The 22332-nt window shown below is 39.6% G+C and overlaps 1 long non-coding RNA gene across 5 annotated transcripts in view; it reads left to right on the top strand.

Annotated features, from left to right (window-relative positions):
- The window catches only part of LOC114547874 (uncharacterized), a 26749-nt gene extending 4417 nt beyond the window's left edge, over nt 1-22332 (top strand). Inside the window, exons 3-4 of one of the 5 annotated variants that reach the window (XR_003691285.1) lie at nt 10311-10375; nt 18723-18971. This is a non-coding gene — a long non-coding RNA (uncharacterized LOC114547874). Of the gene's footprint in view, nt 1-6948; nt 7300-10310; nt 10376-18693; nt 18972-21842 lie in introns of those variants that run through there. The other 4 variants (XR_003691287.1, XR_003691284.1, XR_003691283.1 and 1 more) reach the window with 4 other exon arrangements.

Genomic DNA, 22332 nt, shown 5'->3' with positions numbered 1-22332 from the left:
CAATGGTATATTCACTTGATCCCTGAGATATCTATGATTTGAGAAAAGCTAAGTCATTATTCAGCATACAAACTGCATGCTGACACATAAGAAAGGAATCCACAGGTCTTTCAGACTAAGTTGAATGGAAAATATTAAAATTCCTCAAAAACATACAATACGTTTTTCCCCTCACAGTCTGAAAAGATGATGGATGGTTGGAGTCTGTAATTAGTTTTCTAAAGACTATTGTAGTACCCTGTTTTGTCCTAATAATGAATTATTCCACTATGATGCTAATGAGGAAACACCAGGAAGTAATGTCACTTCTGAGCATGTGCAGTAGATCCCTTAGTGCTCCATTAGATTGAGTTTGCAGGCCAGCCCAAAGTTTGCTGAGTACTTCAGAAGGCTTGAGAAGAAAAAAAAGTGACCTCAATACAAAAGAATGCAGTGCGGTCTGTTCTCCCTCCCCTAACATCCAGCATGGGCAAAAATGACTTCTCTTAACCCACTGTTTAGCAGAGGGAGTGGATTCCACTTGAGCCATTTAAATCGCCACAGCCGCCGTCTTCTTCTCCTTACTCTTCTTCTCCTTACTCTTCTTCCTCCCTTCTTTTCACCTCCTCATTTCATGGGGAGGATGTGCGCAAAGAGATCTTTGAGAAAACAAAGTTGTTGGTGGCAGACATCTTTGTCCTCGGCATACACAAAAAACCACCACAATCTATATCAAAAGATGTGCCTACAGTGTTTTAAATTTCGCTTGGATATGGGGAAGTTTTGTTGATGTTTTTAGTCTCAGCTGAAGCTTTGAGAATGCCGTTTTTTTCAGTCAAGTAAACATATTATGATCAAGCATGCTGATAGCAGTTTTTACTTCCTTTTGCCATGCCATGCCTTCCTTTTTTTGATAGATTGTGTGTAATTGCTTGCAGTAGTCAGAGTCATCCTGGCCTATCTTGTTGCAGTATACCTCTGTGTGGACACAAGGAAATGTGGATACTTTAAAAGGAGAGAGCAAGCTGTACTGTATTCTCTGTACCATTTAGTAAATCTTTAAAATATGATTGTATCAAATGGACATTTTACCATTGTTTACCATGTTCTATTCTATTTTATTCTACCATGGAGGCCTTAGGAGAATAAAGTTAATGCATGATGGGGTATCCTGGTGCCAGCCACATGTTTAGAAATCACTACTGCTGCTGCTGGAGGAAGAGTTAAGATGAATGCTTGCCTCCTATGTCACCCTGAAAATGCAGGACTAACAGCTTTCAGATGTGAGAGGAAGTATGGAGAATGGTGCTGGTGGGGTTGGAGGGGTGTGTGTGCTTTAGCAAGTTATACAAATGATCTATCCTAATATAGGCACTTTGGATTTTAGCCATTTACTGTATGTGGAGCATTAAATAGGTGCAGGGCAAGAGGGCCTTGGCTGATTATGTAGAGGGATGTTCCCTACCCTGTGCTTTTTTTTGCACATTAAGAAGAAGTGTGTGTGAGGCAAACATGGCAACTTTTTTTCAGTAATGTATTGTTTTATGAAAAGTTTAAATTTGCAAATAATACAATACTGCAAAAACAACTTTGTTGAGACTAGACTTCTATTTTAGTTAGTAATAAGTATGTTGACTGTACTTTGTCATTGTGTCATTTTTACCTTACTTATTTCTATGTATGATGTTGTCCACTGCATTTACATAAATGTAGGAGCTCAAATATGTTTATTGCATCAATATTTTATTTGCAAATGGCAAAAATATAGATTTATTTTTATTTCAATAAGCATAGATTTAGACAAGAATCTACAGCCATGCTAGCGGCTTTGTCAGTCTGTACTTAAGCACAGCGGCACTTTGACCTAATGCTAATGTCAACACAAAGTGCAGCGGTGGTTGACAGCATTGTTTTGCAGATATTCGATAATAAAATTAAGTATTAGACACATTTGAAATCCATCCTATAGTTCTCAAGACATTTCACTAAAAGCCACAAATGTTAACCTCATGGTTGCATTAGAGGTAAAGTTGGGGAATCACCAAAGTCAGTAGAAGATGTCCTCTGGGGACCTAAAATGTCCGTATAGAATTTAATATAAAATCTATCTGATAGTTGAGATATTTAGGCTGGACCAAAGTGGCAGCCGGATCGACCGATATTGCTGTCCTTAGAGCCATCCAGCTAGCGTGGCTAAAAAGTGAGCAGTTGAAATATGATCCAGCACTTTTCATTGCAGAAACAACTGCAGGTACTAATCATGTTCGTTTGATTCTATATCAAAAGCACTCTAAATATCAGCTGGGAGCCAGTCAATGTATAGTTATAATCTCACGTTGACAACTCACATAATGCTTCCTTCCATTATTCATGCTTAGTGACAGTAAGGGCTCGGGCCATGCCCACTGAAGCCCTGTGCTGTCATTAAAAACAAGAACTGTAATTTTTCTCTCCGTTCTTTGCACCTGCACATGCAGTTATGTTGCATAGACACCTGGATAGTTTTGAAACCAGGTGATCTTGCAGATCTGCATGCAGAGTCTCCCTTTATTTACGGTGCTGTGTGGCAACTGGAATTTTAACAGAAGCTGTGTTGCCCCCTTCAATTCTGGATTTAACTGCATCTGTTAAAATGCCACATAAAAACAAAACAGTCACTCCTTTGGCACCCCTGTTTCCTGACATGGTCTGCCTCTCAGGTAATGATACATATCATATTTTCTGTATTGCTGTATAGCTGACATTTAACTGTCCCTGAAACACTTGGTGTGGTGATTGATTCAGTCAAAATAAGCCTTTGAGCCTTCTTATGCTGCATTGAAAAAAGTTTTTCACATTCTTTTATTCTATGCTTAGAATGATCTTCATCACCACAATAACTTGAAATAAAGCGCAGTAAAACTATTATGTTCTGATGAGTAAGTCATGGATGTGTGGAGAGGGCAGAATATACAGTGACTGAGTTCCAGGCTTTTGGCATTGGACTGAGACTTGAGCTCAATAAACTCTCATCCTAAAATAAATGCAAAATTAGAGGGTTATAGAATGGAGAGAAAAAAGGCCAATGGGCTTGGTCCTTGGCCCCACACACTCAGCTGCTGTGGAGTTTTCTTTCCTGTCTCCTATTATTCCTGGTCTCCTGCCTGGATGAGTCAAGAGAGCGAGAGCTGAAGGGAAGGATGAAGAGAGAGGAGGAGAGGGTGGAAGGGGGAGGTTAGACAGAGATAGACGGACAAAGAGACGAGAGAAAGATAGCACAGAGAGGTGGAGGGAGGGACAGACTGGCTGTACTTCCACTGTCTGATCTGGCCAGTGTTTAAGGATTTGAATGACAGAATAAATGTAGAAAACTTGGGAGGTCTTCAAGTGCAGCCATTTTGTGAGAGCTGTAGTTTCAATCCACAGTTGCATTTAAAAAAGATATATTAAGGCTCAGCTCACTGAACAAATGCTTGTCTTAAAGCAGTTTCCTGGACACCAAACTCTAATCTCTATGAAGAATAGAATTGCCGTGATCAGTGGACTCGCTTATTGATGTGAAGTCAACCCGCCTAATTTTTCACATTGAGTTCAATTTAAATGAAGTTTGACAGGCAAATTCTTGACTGTGCTCTAACCCATGAGGGAACGATGGAGTGTCCGACATTATTATTAATTATAGAGAGCCGGAGTCCCGCCCTTATATGAACGAGAGTCAATGGAGAGATAATAATTATTTTTTGATCCCGTTTGAATTGAGCTATGGATTACAAATATGATGTTCGTCAATTTAGAACATTATTTTTCAACCAAAGAAAGTCTCAGTTTATTGTTAAACTGTTGAAGTATAAGACTGTGAAAATACGTAATTAGAAAGACTACACACTTCAATGTCTCATGGATGACGTCTGGCTGAAGCTACGATGTCTGTATGTATCGTACCGGGGACATAACGTCACTCAAATGAGCAGAAGATCTTTCTTGTTCTTTTGCTTCTCTGCTGAAAACTCTTCACTGGATAAAACACAGCAGTTAAGATAACATTACATGTGTTGTGGAACAGAGCTAAGCTAAGCTAGCTAGCAAGCAAGCCGGGCATCAAGCTAGGTGAGGTAGATTGTGTGAGACTGAAGATGTAGTTCACTGAGCGGTTTCACACAAAACTAAGTGGTACTACGACAAACCTACGGATAACTGAGACTTTCTTCGGTTGAAAAATTATCTTTTAAATTGACGAACATCATATTTGTAATCCATGGCTCAATTCAAACGGGATCAAAAAATAATTTGGTTCTCCCCGTTCACTACCGTTCATATTTTTTCTGAGTTAAGGTCCCGTGAGGTCCACTGGAAGGGGCGGGACTTCGGCTCTCTATTAGCTGTGTTGCCCCAACAACTTTGGTTGAAGAGAAATGGTTTGAAGACTGTTATGAAACATGAGTCTATGGTACAAATACGTGTTTTGAATAAACTGTCCGTTTATTGTCCTGTTAGTGAACAAGCTAGCGAAGCCTGCTAACTGTCAGTTAGCTAGAGAGCTTTTATCTGCCTCCAGATATAAAGGTCAGAGAGCTACTGTGACTGACCAGTGTCAGCATGTTGCTTTATTGATCCACAGAAACTGTTCTCTAGTTCCTTACATGAACACACTTTTGTTCCAATTAATACTGGAGATGTTCTTACACAGGTACAGAAATCCTCCAACTCTGCACTCTTTTATTCCTCTTCACTGTCCTCTACCTAATTTATTTCCCAGTCACATCCTGGTAAGGTGTATTTAATGGCCAAGATGGACAAAACCCGATGTTTATGGATGCTGGTGCTGCAACCTGAGCAAACATCGTCTCTGCAGCAGCCAACTGTGTGATCAACTAAAACAAGTGTCTTGCTGGAAATCTTCCTCAATGAAGATTGATGTGCAGTATTCAGTGTGTGCTGGTCAGTTTTGCAAAAATTATCTTTTCATCTGCGTCTTTTGAACATGTCACATCTGTTATCTTTTATCATAAAAATTTATTTGGGAACCTCTGCCATCGTAACACAACATCAAAGACCAGCTTCTGTTTGTGTGAAGGAAAAAAGAGGCTTTTACGTTTATTAGAGTAAGTTGAGATGCATATGCAAAAGCCCTTACAGTAGCAAGTCCATATTTGAAAGAGGCTCTATTGCTGCCCTCATTATTTACTAACTGAGAAGATCAAGGGCTCTTTATTCGAGGTGTTACAGCACCCCTGGGTGTTTTACAATAGCTCTAGGTGCTTCTGTTGCTTAATTGGGAGCCAGAAACAAGTTTGGGGGCCATTGGAAAATGGCAGTACAGGGCCTGGGGTCTTAAAGGTCCCATTAATGGCTCAATAGTGCTGCATTGTAATAGTTTAGGGTGGAAAAGTGTGATCTCTCATTCAAAACTATCCTTATACTGTATCTATAATGTATCTACAACAGTTGCTTATTTACACATCCAGCCAGTACGGAGCAACATTGGCATTTCAGCAGATGTGTTTGTGTCCACCTGATCAATCAAAGTCCAACTCTCCTTTTAGCTCTGTTTCGGTCAACAAAGGAGGGAAATATCTGGCTCTTTAAAGTGGACATTAGGGCTGAACGATTCAATATGTGATTATTTTTTAAGCTCTTTGTTTTCTGTATTATTCAACAAAAACTAGCAATAAATCATTGCATAGTATGAACAACACAAGATTAGATAGATTAAACTGTTCTTTCCTGGAGGCCAGGTCTGTATGTGATAATGAAATTAATTGATGATGATGCATGAATTTATATGAATGACATATTTTATTTAACTACTTCAATCACAGTAGTATATTGAGCACTGACCAAGCCTGGTGTAAATTCATATGAAAGTCTGAAACAAATCACACTAAAGGGCCAATTGCAGAAAAATAAAAACAACTAAAGTGCCGATTGCAGAAAACGTACGGCATAGCGTTAGCATGCTAAGTTGATGCTTTCTCTGCGGAGTGCAGACTGATTTGGTCTTGTGAGTCACGTGACCAAATCGCAGCCTTTGTGATTAGGAAATTGCGTTTTAACATATCGCGATATTATCGCAAATGCAATTAATCGTTCAGCCCTAGTGGACATATTATGCTTTTCCATATTTTCTGTCATATCTACAGTGTTATAATGTTGGATTTTAATGTTAAACATGGCCAAAACTTCAAATGAGGTAAACATATTAGTGTCCACTGCTAATTATAGTAGCTACATAGCTAACATCAGTAAACAATGTCATCTGGGCTGCCAATGTTGCCAATGTTGTTGCTTCCTCTTGACCTTACATTATAGTGAAATTAATATTTTTTTAACTTAAGACATTTGAAAAAGTCACCCTGGAGTCTGGAAAACTGGGATGAACATTTTTCACAGTTTTCTGAAATTAAATAGACCAAAACAAGAATATAATGGGCAGAATAATGAAAATAATTGTTAGTTGCAGGTTTAATTGAATAAGATTTATAGAAGTTAACAGACATCTATGTTTAAGCTTTGTTATCTAAAGGAGCAGGAGTCTTAAGTGAATGTAAACTTGACTGGCATTAAATCGAAATACAGTAATGTTTTAGGGTCTTCACTACTTGAGCCAAAAGTGCTGATTGTTGCCACTGGGCTTTTGCTGGTTCCTCAGCAGATTAAGCTAAGCCAGGATCAGGCTCCCCTGTGACAGGGCTCCATAAAGCAAACCTGCTTCCCCCCAGCTAATAGGTAGCATACGGCAGGTAGAGGGGTAAGGGTACCAACTATAGGCGGCAGGTTTTACGCAGCTCCAAACAGGAGGAGATGTTTTGTTCTAGGTCAAACCATGGATGTGTAAACCCTGACCCCCTGCCTGTTAGAAACCTCCATATGTGCAACGCAGAGCTGACAATTAAGCTTTATGAGATGCTGACATGTCTGAATGCTTACAGCCATGTAGGTAGCCTATATTGTGTGGCTGCTTATTTACAGTATAAAACAATCTCTTTACAGTTGGAAGTGAAAAGCAGCCCTGCAGTTCAAGATCTCCATGACTGTTTCCAACCACATATAAGCATGTGAAGTTTAAACGCCTTCTGTCGGCGATCAGAAGAAACACATTTTATGTGGTGCTGGCAGCTGCTCACACTTGGGGGAGGGGTGCCCAGATTCTGCTGGACAACACCTTAAAGGCTAGATGCACACTACAAGAAGTTAACCAGATTCCCCTCAGGCCGGCCCACATGAAAGACTACAATCTGGGTTAAGAGTCCACGTCACAGCTCAGACGGAGCACTGTTGTATCCATTGGTGGAAGTACTCAGATCCTTTACTTAAAGTGGCTATATGTAACTTTCAGTTTGTGTTGATTCTAGCTGCCGCTTTGGATAAAAGCGGTAGTGTTTTTACCACACACCTGTCGGAAAGGTCTTTTCTTTATGATGCTGTGTTGCCCACTGTATTGCTAAGTTAGCGTTACCGGGAGGTCATATAGTTGCGATGAATGTTTTGCTCAGACCGAAAATCATTCATTTACAATAAGAGAATACGTTACTAATGCATCGTTGCATTTTAAGTGTTGCATATGGTAACTTAGCCTGGATGTATCGTGAGCTAAACCAGGTATCATTGTCAGTCACTGTGTCACGAGCCAAAGCATTTACACAAGTTCCGGGGGACATAAGGGAAAACAAAATAGTAGGCCAACACAAACATGGACTGAAAAGAAGTAAAACATCAGCGCTAAATGGAAGGGGGCGTAATTTATTCTAGGCTACTGGTGTACAACTACATTGCGCAATCTAAAGTTATTTTATAAAATAGACCTATACCTGAGGGCCAATTCTGGGTCGGTTTTAAATAATTTACAATCCCGTAATTGTCTCCATCTATGGAAAGCCCGACCGAGATTGACTCTGGTTTCTCCCGTCATCTGTCACTTTCCCTTTTAGCTTTTAGTTGTTCTTTGTTTAATTCCTTTTTTTTCTGTGATGGCCCTGCCCCAGTATCAGCCATAACTACATTAATAAAAACGTAGTCTATATCGACAACGTTTCATTTCCGGGACTGTTCAGGTGCCGCCGGAAACTCCGCCAGATCATTTAGGCCAGATGTCAGTTCTTTATGTTGGCATTTTAAACTCCGGTGGATTTCTGAGGACTATGGTTAACTGCTCCTCAGATCTCTGCAGGGTAAACCCAGACAGCTAGCTAGACTATCTGTCCAATCGGAGTTTTCTGTTGCACGACTAAAACAACTTCTGAACGTACACACGTTCCACCAAAACAAGTTCCTTCCCGAGGCCTGTTTTGCAGAGGCACCATAAGAAATGCCATTAAACCAGAGCACGTTTTTCTCCCATCCCGGAATGTTATGTGGACTAGCCAGACCCTCCTCTGCAGCACTGTGGAGGAAGGTCTAGCAGTGCAAGATTAATAAAAACTATATGAAAATAGCGTTCTTTTCACTGTTAGTTTCATTTGCTAATACAGGTCATTTATGATCATTAGATGAAAAATGACACAGTTTCATCAAGTTACATATAGTAACTTTAAGTAAAAGTACTACAACCACACTGTGAAAACACAACAAGAAAAAGTTTTGCATTCAAGACCTCATTTAAATAAAAGTATGTGATTTTTCTGGATTAATATTCCTGCTGCATTAATGTGTATGTTCAAGTTTACTGCTGTAGATGTTTAAGGTTGTGCTTATTTTAACTCCTTTTATATACTGTTGTTGGATAGTTGAATCTACAGCGATGCATCATATTCTATAAGATCATCATATGTTTGTAGCATCGCTGTCCTGTGAGAACCACGTATCTCTAAAAAGTCAACTTTTCATGGTGTCAGGAAAACAGCCCTGTTTTCAGCTTTATGACGATGCGTTTTTCAGCTGATCCAAGAGGCTTGTTAAAGACTTTATTTAGCTTAAGAAGGAGAATCATTTTCTCAGGGACACTTTATCCTTGAGTTTATCAGAAAATTGCAAAATCTCCCAATTTTGAGATTTCATTGGACAGGAAGCTGAAAAAAAAACTGAAAAGTAACTAAAGCTGTCAGACAAATGCAGCGGCGAAAAAAGTACAATAGTTGCCTCTGTAGTGGAGTAGAAGTATAAAGTGGAAATACTCAAGGAAAGTACAAGTATCTCAAATTTGTGCTTACATACAGTACTTGAGTAAAGGCACTTTGTTACATTCCACCACTGTCAAAGTTTTGACTTGAATGGCAAGTTTGGAAGTGGTTTCTTCAAGATCTGACTGAGGCTGTTATATTTTTTCTGTTTTGCAAATAGTAACTAATTTATGAGCATAAAAATATTAATTAATAAGTTATACAAAGGTTATGGTTGATGCTAAAGTAAATATCTCTAATTGAATGATGTTTTTCTAGATGTTACAGATGTCAGGATGCTGAGATAGCCATCTGCAGACATTGTTGTATTTTTTAGCACAGCCTCAGTGTTTAAACCAGGACACAGACTTGATGGATACACAGAAAAGAAGAGACACACGTTAAGCCATTGAGTTAGAAGTAGTTAAAAAAAAGGCAGCTTTTGAGGTCTCCACGTCACACGTTGAACTACAATAAGCTCTGGTAGAGGGTTTAGGGTGAGTTGGGAGTGGGCGGGGGTAATGGATGCTCAGGCTGTGATTGGCTCCAGCCGGTTGCCCATATTTAGATTAGTGTCATCATGTCTCTCTCTGGTTTGTGTTTAACTGTGCTGTGGAATGAAAGGCAAGATGTCTGGTTGCTTTTTCTCTTTCTCTCTCTCCACATCACATCATGGAAACTCACTGAGAGCTCGTTCACTGGCTCTGAAACGCACCTTGCTCTGTCATTTATTAGCTGTCTGTCCCCTGGACAGATTAACATGTTGGAAGTTTTTAAGGCCATAAAAGTGTTGTTCTTTTTCTTAGGTCATAATTGGTACTGTAGATGGAATTTAAATAATGTATGGATAACATAAGTATCTGCTTTTCCTTGTGGCTTTGAGGAGTCAAATAGTGAGATGAAGTTTGGTTTATTGGGACAAAATCTGCCCCCTCTTTCCTCCATCTTTACTTTTGTTCTGCAAAGATCACTTTTTTTTGCTTAATTACATTACATCACATACATACAAATATATTAAAATGTAATATAAAAAAGTACATATGTGTCTAGATTGCTGGTATGATGGCTGGCCAGCAGTAGCCATTTGTTAAACTTCACTTTCTATGTCATTGTGTTAGCTTCCCAAATTGTCTTTTTTTCTTTTCTGTCCACGTTTGCAAGCAAAAAGTAAAAAAAAAAAAAAAAGAAAAAAAAAAAAAAAGAAAGAGGAGGTACTCCTCTTTGCCTGACATGAAGTATCAACTTTTCATTTCCCAGGCCTGCCACATCAACAAAGGGAGTATACTTGGCCGCAATGCAAAAAGAGGAGGAACAAAAAAAAAGTAAGAATCAACCACAGAGGGGGGAAAAAAAGGAGGAGCTGTGCATTCTGGCAAAATTTAGTTTGTATGGTGATGGTGCACTCAGAGTACCCTCTGACACCATTAACCTTCACTTAGTCACAGTTTCTGTTAGTGTTGATGCTGCTTCTGTTACTGCACAACAATATGGACGTACAGCGCCAGTATTTATTAGATTAGAGTCTTTTGTGTAGGGTTAGGATTAGTATATGTATATGAATATGAAAACAAAGAATCCAAAAAGAAGAGCTGAGCATATTTTTAATATATGAAATATGTTTTTTACTGCATGGCTACAGTGTTTTTTGATGAAGGAAAAACCTTTGTGAGACATTGGCTTAAAAGAAGTGAATCATCTCTGCAGCGCACCGAATATCTTAGTTCATTCAAAACAGATGGTCTTAGTTAAAGCACATTGTCTCGCTCCGGAAAGAATTTGAAGGTCCTACTGTCACTAATATCCCACAAACTGTTAAAATAAAGCAAGCGGCTACTTACAGTAGACTCCTGCCTTGGATGTTAGAGTAAAGGTAGTTATGTTGTTATCGGGGTGTCAAGTGGGCACCTCCCAATTTCAGAATCACTTCAGCGTGTAACTATTAATTACAGGAGTTGGACTTTTCATTAAGTTTAATGGTTACACTTAACTGATAATGACAGTGGCCACCCACATGTAAGACAGGATCCACAGCTTCCTGTCCCTTCAAACCTTATGACTGCCACCTGGGTTATTGTTAGGCGTAGCAAGAAAATTTGCATTTAGGACAGGAACCTGTTTGAATCTTTGGAATTCTATTTTTCTTGTAAACTTGAAAATAAATCTGGATTGTGAATGAAAAATGCAATTCTATAAGTCTGTGATGACAAGGATATCTCATTCTAAAAGCCTGTGAGCTTGCATTTTGCTACAGAGATCATAGAAATTAACCCCTGAGATTATGGAGGATGTAAACCTCCAGCACCGGACTCCTCTCAGCTCACTGCCTCCTCTCCCTCAACATGTCAAGACACTCAACAGTCTGCCTTCCTCCTACAGACAGTTTTCCTGGAGATCAGCCACCTAACAAGACACCTTTGCCAAAATCAGTCTGCTTCCCTATCATCTGCAATAGAAATATTGATAGTAGTTTATTATAATCTGTTGGTATGCTGCTAAATGTGTCCACTCTTTTGACGCTCACTTTGCTGCTGTAGAAACATACAATTTGCCAGAAACAAAACTACATGTAGTAGCTCAAAATTGAGTGTTTATGCTTCATCTCTTTCTTTTTGTCTGCCACATCTCCACCTCTGTTAACACATTTTGGTGTTGCTTCTTTCTCTCTCTCTCTCTCTCTCTCTCTCTCTCTCTCTCTCTCTCTCTCTCGCTCCTTTAATTTTTGTCCTGTCTCTACCTGTCTTGCGCATTGCTGAAGTTCTTTATTTCACTCCCGCTTGCTTCCCTATAAACATGGGAGGGAGAGAAGCACCCAGTTAAAAGAGTAGCCACCCTGGGGCGTCCTTCCTGAGAGTTCACGAGTTAGGAGTGCAGAACTTGTGTCAGACTCCACCCTCTCCCACCCACTAAACCCAGCCCAGCCCCACCCAGCCTCTCCCAGCCTTGCCCATAGGACTGTTTCTTCATAATATATATATATATATATATATATATATATATATATATATATATCTCAAATACCACACCATTAAATCATACAATATGTCTTTGGACTGTCAAATGGATCAAAGTTGTTTGTGTTGATGCAAACAGGTGCAGCATTGGTTAATTGTCAGTGTAGTTTTTGTGTCGCATGCAGAGGTTTTTATTGTCCAGTTTTCAGCAGTAAAATTTAAGAAAAAATTGTGGCCCTGAGAGTCCTTCCACTTCTAACCAGGATTGCTTTTGTTCTAAATTTTCCAAACTTTTTTCCTCCATATTCAAGAAATGTGATATCACAGCTTAAGAGAAGGCTCCTCATGCCCATATGTTACCCAAAACACAAGTAACATTCTCTAAGGGCTTTTATTTTGTGAGTGAAAGCTGGAAAGAAAACAAAAGATGACAACAGAGAATAGGTTGGATAAATGAGGGAAAGGAGGAATATCTTTTTGTTCTGTCCCTGCACATGAATTCAATTCTTAAAGCATCTGGAAGCACTTAACGCTGTACTGCTGGCTGCATTATGCTCAGCTCTGCACTGTGACTTCAGCTTCGGAAACAAAACCTTAAGGCAGAAAAATGAAAACTGAAGGTCCTGAAACAGTCAGTCTCAAGGACTAGGTTTTCTAGTTAGAAAAAGTCTGTATATGTTGTCACATTTTGCTTTATGGTGAATCATGACCAAGTTTAAGTTTGTGTGTGTGTGTGTGTGTGTGTGTGTGTGTGTGTGTGTGTGTGTGTGTGTGTGTGTGTGTGTGTGTGTGTGTGTGTGTGTGTCTGTGTCCTACAATATGTTTGTTCTCCAGTACCTTCACGGCAGTACAAGCTATAACAAGTAGGGTACCTCATTTACACATACATCTCCTCTAGCTATATAGCTCTATAGCATGAATGCTTCACAGTTCTCTAATGCTTTAACATATACCATTTCAGGGTTTTTTGTGTGTGTTTTGCCCTTACTGTTCTTAAAATAGATTCATGACCTCCACATATGATTCTACAAAATACACTTTTCATTCCTGAGAATGACACCACCAACTCATTTAAAATGCTCTGTGTCTGGGGATGTATGTCTAAAGGCAGTATAAACTAGCAGGAATCACCAAGAAACAGTGGAGGAAGAAAAGCCTTCCGTGGCCAGTGAAAATACAAAGAAAAATGCAGAAAAGTGACAAAATGTAATATGCTAAATATATGCACAGGCAATCATTTGCATGAAGGACACAAAAAAAGCTGTATTTAAAGAACAGAGTCTCAGATCAGGAGGCAAAAGGTGGAGTCTCTCATTGTGGTCTTAGTGGCGACTTTGTCTGTGGTGCAGTTAAATCACACTCAGCCTGCTGGCAGACCAAACATTAGAGTCTAGAGACTCAAAGGGTGAATCATGAACCAGAGCACCTCGTCAGTAACAAAAATCTCCAGTCTTTTCTCATTCTTTATCTTACACTTACACATGTCTGAAGTTAAGGGGACAGAACACAATGTATGAAGCTTTAATGCTGTAATGACTAGAGTATAAAGTACACAATAGGTCGTGATATTTTCCACCTGGAACACTGAAAACTGAGAGGTCATCCTGCCATAGCCTCGGAGCTGAAGTAAAAACATGTAGGTACGACCCCTCTGGGATCATCATGCTGTGAGTCCTGGGCCAGAAAAAAAACAACCTCTCCCAATGGAAGAGCAAAGCTTTCACCCCCAACAAGAGATCTGGACAGAGGAATTAGTTTGTCAGCTGGAGACTGGAGCTGAGACGCAGCAGATGACATCCCATACCATGCCCATGTGTTTGTCTCTTAACCTTTAGAGGAAATAGCATTAGTTTTGATCATAACACCAGGGATAGTAGTCCAGTTGTCCAGAAGTGGTAAACTCTAACAATCCTAGGAAGGTGTGTCTTGTTAAACTCTTAAGTTGCAGCACAGGAACCGTTGTGGTAGACAACATTTTAAATCCTAAATTAAACGGCATTAGAATCCATGAAGGAACTGAGTATGCCACCTTCTGGCTGAATGTTTCTCATATCTGTGTTAAGTGGAAAAGTAAACAGTTGGTGTGTAAAGATCAAGACCTAAGCATGTCTCAGCAAACTGTGAAACACTTTGCAAAACTGTGTGTTCAAAGTGGTCTCTGGAACAAATCTTGAAAATTTGAGTAAGATAAAGAAAACACATTACAAATGAGCCATTTTTGTTAATAAATCTATTTAAATATTAACTTTTTCTGATGTTAAAAGCATAGTTTGGAGCTTTTGAATGGGGTTGTATGAGGTACTTATCCATAGTCACTGTATCACCTACAGTAGATGGCGGTCAGCACGCCCTCAGTTAGGAGAAGCAGTCAGGAGTACCGACACAGAAGCAAAATCAGTGTACTGCTATGGATGGGGCAGCAGCTAAACGTTTTTTAGTCATCTAAATAAAGGACCACCTAAAAAAATCTATCAGTTTCAGTGTATGCTATATCTAGAGTAGGGGGTGGGTATCTTTAATCGGTAAAGCGATACTTTTAAAACGGTGCCGGTACCTGAACCGATACTTTTTAAGAAAGTAAAAAAAAAGAAAAAAAAGAAGGGTATCACTAAACTACTAAAGAACGGCTTATTTATTGCTAAGACCATATGGTCAAAATTAAAGATTTAATAATAATGTAATAACTATAACTTATAACAATAACTTATTTCACCAGTAAATTGCTGGTAAACGACAAAAAACAACCACCAGAGGGGAAAAGGGTATTTTACAATAACTTTGAATGCACCACAAGGCTACCTGTTTGAAGTGAACGCACCGTCTGTGTTGTTTAAAGGTGCTCTAAGCATAGACAGTATATAATGGACCAATAGACCCCGTTGCTCTGGACGGAGACCAGTGAAGGCTATTAGAAGCACTTTTCCGGTGATGGCCAGCTTTACTGCGCAGCCTCCAACTGAGAGAATGTGACGTGAGCAACGTGTCTGAAAGTTGTAAGTCTTCTGGTAGCTGTGCCAAAAGAAATCTCAATCATTCCCAATCTTACAGATACGGAGACTGTAGGTGTATGTAAGGAGATAACATGGGCACAGGCTAATTATTGATCACTAACATGCTAGTTAACATTACAAATTAAACCTAAACATCTCATGTAAGTCGAAACTGCCTGCGAGCTTCTCCTGTACTATACGGTAATTCCTCTACTATGCGACAGTAAGTCACTTGGTTATGACACAATTGTTAGCTTATTTTTACAAAAACGTCTGCTACGGAGCCATAACGTGAGGTACAAGGTAATGAAGCCTTTTATACATTGTCGTGTTTCTTTGGAACTAAACAACGGACAAATAGAGTCTTTAAACGCTTCAGATGTAAAGTTATTCGTAGTCAAGTGACGTAAAAAAAAAATGGCGGTCAGCGGAATGCTAACAGGAGGTGATGGCCAGTTAGCAACAAAATGGCGCCATGATGGCTCGAGTTCTGAAGCGAAGCTTACCCCCTTGGCTCTAAGCGATGTTGAGTGACATTACTTCTTGTTGACTTTCAAAGTATTTTCAAACAAAACATAGACTAGCTCGCTCCTCCCTCCTCCTCATCCCGTTCCCTCCCTTCTGTGCTTAGCTGCTAGCTAAAGGTAGGCTAACGTTACCTGCTGTCGAGTGTAGTGTAAAGTCAGGCACCGAAATTTTCGTTCTTATTTGGTCTCGTTACTACCGTTTACGTTATTATTGGCACCGCGTTTCGGTACCCATCTCTAATCTAGAGTCTAGAATCTAGAAGAATATAGATCACCGCTTTTCCTTGCCATCAGAAAGCCCTTTCTGACGGAGAACTGAAGCCATTATCTATGCTCTATGTAAAGCCACCAGACTCATGTGACAAAAAACTTAATTTTACTTTATATTGTTATTGTGTGACTTTAGGTTATGAACTAACAAACTAACCTAAAGAGCGCATTATAACAGCTTCGGTTCCCCGTCATAAAGCACCGTTTGACGGCAAGATAAAGCAGTGAAAATATTCTAAATATAGCATACACTTAAACTGATATTGATTTTGTTTTTAGTTCCTAAAATAAGTTTTGCTGTGTGGCCCTGTCAACAGCAGTACATTGCTTAGCTTCCATGTCAATACTTCTGCCTGCTTCTGGGGACATGCCAACCAGCATCTACTGTAGGTAATAAGAAAAAGTAAGGTAATGAGGTATAAGGTAAGGTAATAAGTACCCCATACAACCCCACTTCAAAAGATCTGAACTATCCCTTTAATCATGTTTAAAGCTCATTCTAAAACCTGGATTTCTGAATATTTTTAGCTGCATCTTTGCTAAGAAAGTATTCTTCTGTTCTGCTGACGCATTAAAGCTCATCAAGTCTATTCCAGTTTATTTATATAGCCCCAGTATCACAAGTTTGTCCCAAGTGCTTTAAAATCTGTACAGCATTTAACACATTCTATCCTTAGAGCCTTGATTCAGATAAGAAAACAGCGCCACATAAACCCTACAGGATACTGTCTGTATCCAAACCATGTGTGGAGGGGTCATCTCCTTTTGAGGGCTGGGTGGGATCACACCCACAGAAGAGCCCCCTCTAGTGCATACTGTCTCCAGCATTTAGGCTTACCCCACCTTCACCAGTTGGCTCACCATGTAAACACAGAGCAGAAAGAGCAGTGATGACGAATGCGGATGCATTAGGCTGATGAGGATTACTCCACGGAGGGGTGGGCATATTCTAAGAGGAAGGTGGAGGTGGGGGGTGAAATGTGAGACTCTGGATCATGTCTGAAGCATCCGCTGGAAGGAGGAGCTGCAGTCACATAGTGCAGATGGGTGTGAAAGAGTGAAGAGATTTACTCTGTGATTTAAACACAGGATTCATTAATACTAGTTTAATGTAGACTTCTTTCTCTTCTATAACGTTCATTCTTGACATCTCCTGTGTGATTTATTTATATCCAACATTAACGGATTCTTGTCCTTAACCTGACAACTATCTAACATTGTCAGTACTGGATTAAAGCCAGATATTCCTATCCTGAGTGCAGCTCTGAAACATTGTAAACTATGATCACATCATACACTGTTGTGGCTTTGCGGTTTAGCAGGTGGTGATTACTTTTGTTTTCTCTATAACAATGTCTCCCTTCCACTCACTCTGTTGCACTTCTTGAACTAACTGGACAGGAACACTGAGGTTGAAGTAAGTTAGTAAGTACCTTCATGTCAGTGTTGGGGTCTTTAAAGACAACCTGGATGTCAAAGGTGTTTGTTGTTGCCAGGTGCAAAGGCGGAGTATACTCTCTGTACAATACAATGTTTTTTACTCTCTCATACTCCACGATGGAGCAGGACCTTTATTGTAGATGCAGGCAGAGTGAATACTTACTATGACTCATATGAAAAGGCATGGTGCTCTGTGGTTCTCCTTTCTCTGGGCCTCCCTATTCCTGCCTCCTCACTGTTTCTCTCTCTCTTTCTCATCCAAACGCCAACATGCAACATAATTCACAATCAAATGTGCAGAGCAGCTTCACAGGAAACATTACAACCAGCTGAAAAGGGAAAGTAAAGGCCTGCCAAGATACATTCCTTAGTTCTAATTCAGTTGGGAGGCTGAGAAGAAAAAGTAGTAAAGTGAAGGAGTTAATTAAGTTCTTCAAGATGGCTGCATCATTGTAGATGTGTTAAAACTACATGAAACTTTGAGGGGAAAGATGCCCATGAAAAGTGCTGTTTGGATTCACTGCCTGCTGTCAGTCATCCATTAAGCATTTAAAAATAGCGCCTCAAATTACAGCTTCCTCTGGTTTAAGGGTGTGGCAAAAAAAGAGGAGCTAACTAGCATTTTGATGATATCACCTTTCTGAAATTTGGAAGCATTGAAATGAGAGCTGCAACCAACGATTATTTTGTGAAAGGGGTCGTTTATAAGTGATGAACCTGCAGAGAACTATCACCTCCATCTGCAGCTCCCCTCAGCTTTTTAGCGAGTTTCAGGATATTGTTTAGCTGTCTGAGCCTCAACTGTATGGTTTTGGTTCACTCTTACTGCTCTCATAGTTGTTTTCGTCCTAAAATTGCAGGTATAAGTTTATAAAATAATAAATAAATATAAAACAAACCCTAAAGATTTTCAAGTTACTATCATATATGACAAAGAAAAGCAGCAAGTCCTTGCAAGTTTTCTACCAATGGATTGATGAAATGTTTATTTCTGTGTGCTTATTTTTGTACGTATAACAATGACAAGACTAACTAGAGTTTAGAGTAAAGAACTAACCTAAACATTGTGTACAACGGCTAGTGTTAAGCTTTAAGTGTGCATGTGGGACCAGTAGCGTTTCAGATTGTAGAAAGATCTTTCAGGCAGATCGGAGATTTTGGGAAGATGCCATTTTCCATTTAGCTCAACAGAAAGTTGCAGCAGCTTTCTGCAAATATCAGAGAAGAGGTTTGTGATCTGTGCAGAGCAGGAAAATAATTGGTTTCATCCACAGAAACAGCAATGAAGATCAGTTTTTTTGCCCCCCCCCTGTGTAAAAATACATTTATAGATTTGGCTTTAAACCCCTATTATAGGCACATTTTAAAGTGTTCATTTATCAAGGGTATGGATGGTACAAAAAGATGGTAGTTCAGTAGGAGTGACCAGGATTGCTATTTATCACCTGCTCTTGCCTTAAAGCCCAGTCTGATCCAGGATTCTATCTTCAGACTGGTTCTTCCTCTCATCTGGGTCGTCTGAAAGTTCCTTATGAGAGTCTTCAGATTGGTAGCAGCTGTGTTTGTTGGCTGGGTCCAAGCTGTGGGAGGCTGCGGCAGGCCAGCGGGGAGGAGCTTCAACATCTGGAAAAGAAGGAAAGCTGGCTGAAATACAGAGACAAAGTTCTAGCAACAGGAATACTCCCTGAGCCAATCCTCTCGCTACAGTATTTGCAAGATTACAGTTCGCTTTGTGTGAATAAAAGTTTTCAGGTACCAGCGTTGTTGTCACAGCCTTTGATTTATTCATTTCATTTAAAAGCGTGTGTTTGCTGGATAGAGAGAGTCAGACAGAGAGTCTGAGACAGTGGAAAGAGTGGAGTAGTGTTTTTAAGATCCGACCCTCTGGGCCTCTCCTGATGTAAGAGCGTGTCTAAACATGTGGGAGCCGCCTGCAAGAGGAAAAAAGAGGAAGGGGGTTGAGGTGGTGCTTGTGCTGGTCAAGAAAACCTTAAATTCTTCCTCCTCAGATCTGCCCATTCTAGCTGACATTGCTGCCTTGTTTTCTTTAAAGTTAAAAAAAACATTTTGTCACTACAAAGTTGAATAAAGTCTAATGTAACAAGTGGCAAACTAACCAACACATTTCCGACACATCAGGATTATCCTCTGGGGACCATGAATGTTTGTGCAAAATTCCATGACAATCCTTACAACAGTTGAGATATTTCAGTCTGGACCAGTGGTGGACTAACCAACCAGCCGACATTGCCATCCCTAGAGCCACACCGCTGTCATGGTCAAAAATGGGTGGGTTCCCTTTATTTCAAAGCTCAAAAGGCAGGTGGGTTTGTTTGTAGCTCTGTGAGTCAGTCAAGCACAGCATAGGAAAGTAAGTACTGTACTGTAGATGTCACGTTTATTTCTGGTGAAATACTGCACTTTATCATACCACTGTAATTATATGTTATGGCCTACTGAATTTCCAGCCAGCCAAAATCAATATAATTAACTCCTCTCTCTACCATTTTGCCTCATTCCTTGAACTTGCCTTACAGTATTTTTGGCTTTTTTATATTCACAAGTATTGAAAGAATATGGTAACAGTACGGTAGCAACTTGATCATCAGAGCACACTAGCAGCAGGGAGAGCTTTTCCCTGGGTTTGTACAGCAGAGGGATGGAGGTTAACAGAGCAAGAGAGGTACTGGCTTCCCACAGGCTGGTTGGACAGAAGGGGCATTCTTCTCCTCGGATCCCCCCGGTCGTCTCCAACAGACCACAGTTTGTCAGCCAATATGCCCACCGTTTACTGAGGAAATGTTCACTTAGTGCAGGAAGTCTGAGGTTTCCCTCCGTACGTTTGATTTCAGCTGTTACCCAAACAACACTGGGGTTTTAAGTCAGGTCAGAACAACATAGGTGGGAACTACGAAAGCCAGAGGGGACTTAGAGTCTCAGTTCAGTGAGTGATATATAAATAATCAGCAAACCCATCATACCTGATGCTACTGACTGGTCTGAACAGATTAATGATTTGTTGTAGGATTTAATCATATGATTTAGGCTTCTAGCTGATGACATTTTCATAATGCTTTCCTGCTCAATTAAAATCTCTCAAACTATACTTATCAAAAGAAGTAGAACAGTTTGGTAGTATTTTACAATCTCCAATAATCTTTCAGTAACTTTTTCAATGTTCATATACATCTGTATCAGTTTTAGCACTTTGAAAGTTTAATGTTTTGGACATTTTGATAGATGGTGAATTTTTTAGTTGGCTTAAGTTTATGGAATATGTACAGCAAAAAATACAAATATGCATTTTGGGTAATGCAAAATGTTGTGACAGTTAAGACAAAGAAAACAAAACTCTACATCACAAAATAAATCTGTACATATGTCACAAAAACAGGCATTAGACAATCTTGAAAAATCAAAGCAGTTGGTATCATGCAATTATTTGTTGATATTTCTTAGTTTTACATTAAGGCGAGGTACCTTGAGGTGAAGTAAAATTGTACAATATACTGGAATATAAATAAAAATAAAATAAAGACAAACATTCCCCCTCATGATCATGATCTTTGTGCACTCAATCACAATAAGAAAAGCACGGCAGGCTTACTAGATTTTTATAGATAATCGAATAAATAGTGAACATACCATTTCCCATAAAAATGATGGCGAGTTAAATAGCAAATATGGTCATGTAGGTACAGCTTATTCACGCCAAGATATTGTTCATTATGACACACACAAATTTAAACACTGTGGTTACTTGTAGTTACCTTCTCAGGCAAAGTGACACAGCATCATCAGCAAAACCCACCAAAACTATCCCTAGCTCCTGAGGTATATAGTATATTATCATCGCAGTATTATAAATGAGATGCTCGGTCCTCTCTCATCGCATTTTGTCGCCTTCCTCTTTAATGAATTATTATGAATTGAAGCCAAAATCATTTTTTAAGCCTGTGGTAGAGCATGCTATCTCTTTAGCATTTTGTATTGCCATGTTAAGACATAGTGCATGATTAGCACATGCAACAACCTCAAAAGCAAACAAAGTGAGAACTTGTAGCAGTTCTAAGATAAAGTAGTAACCAGCTAAATGTGCCGAAATATGATGCAAACATAGGGACTATTTAACAGCACTCTGTGTACTTTATTGTGGTAGTTGCTGAAGACTAATCAATCTAGTATGTCAGCATAGATCACCATCGGAATGAATGATCCACCAGGATCACATGAGTATTCTGGTCTTTATTCTCAGCTCATAACACAAAAACTAATACTTGTTTTGGCTATTTGTTATGTTTTTAGTAGAAACTGGTCATAGTGTTTATCGCAGCTGTATTATTTCCTTTTAGTACAAACAGGACATAACATAACTTCCTTGTAACTGTAAGAAAAGTACACTATTGGCATTAATACATTTAGACTTTATAATATTAGTGTATAGAATAGATCTGGGACTCAGTGCTGGTGTGTTCCTACAACAATCAAGGGTCCTTTTGCAGTCCTGGTTTGTGCAGTTTCACTATTGTCCTACAGGGGAAGTAGAAAACACTCTCACTGCAGTTTCTTTTTAGCCAGCTGGGCCAACTCTCTGGCTTTCCTCTTCTTCAGCGTCTTCTTGAGGACGACCAAGTCAAGGTAGACGATGTGATCCAACACCGCAGAGGCACAGAGCAGTCCACCATGCAGAGCGCCTGCTATCCCACAGCTGAACACGTCTTGACCTGGAACAAAAACACAAATGCAACCTGCTGGATGAGACAAGACTACCTGGAGTCTGGATTCAAATTATTGTTCCCCCTCTAGATAATGTTTACTTTACAAGCTTTAATTCCTTCTGCAAACTTCGGTAAACTAATCCAGCAAAAACTGACTAGTTTGGTATGAAAAAATTACACTGCAAAGAAACTCTCAAATTTCAAAGCATTGTCAACGCTCCCCCCTCCGAGGTAAATCAGTCTTAGGGGTTGTTGAGACATTTCTATGCCCGTGAAGACTTCACTCAATCACAAAACACAAAGAATTGACTGTGGTTGCAGAACCTTTTAACCTAAAAGGCTTTATACCTGAGATGTAGAGGTTTTTGACAGGGGTGCTGCAC

Source organism: Perca flavescens, chromosome 21 (assembly GCF_004354835.1).
Source record: "Perca flavescens isolate YP-PL-M2 chromosome 21, PFLA_1.0, whole genome shotgun sequence".
Taxonomy (NCBI): Eukaryota; Metazoa; Chordata; class Actinopteri; order Perciformes; family Percidae; genus Perca; species Perca flavescens.
The sequence above is the reverse complement of the archived record's forward strand: the minus strand, read 5'-3'. Positions and strand labels throughout refer to the sequence as shown.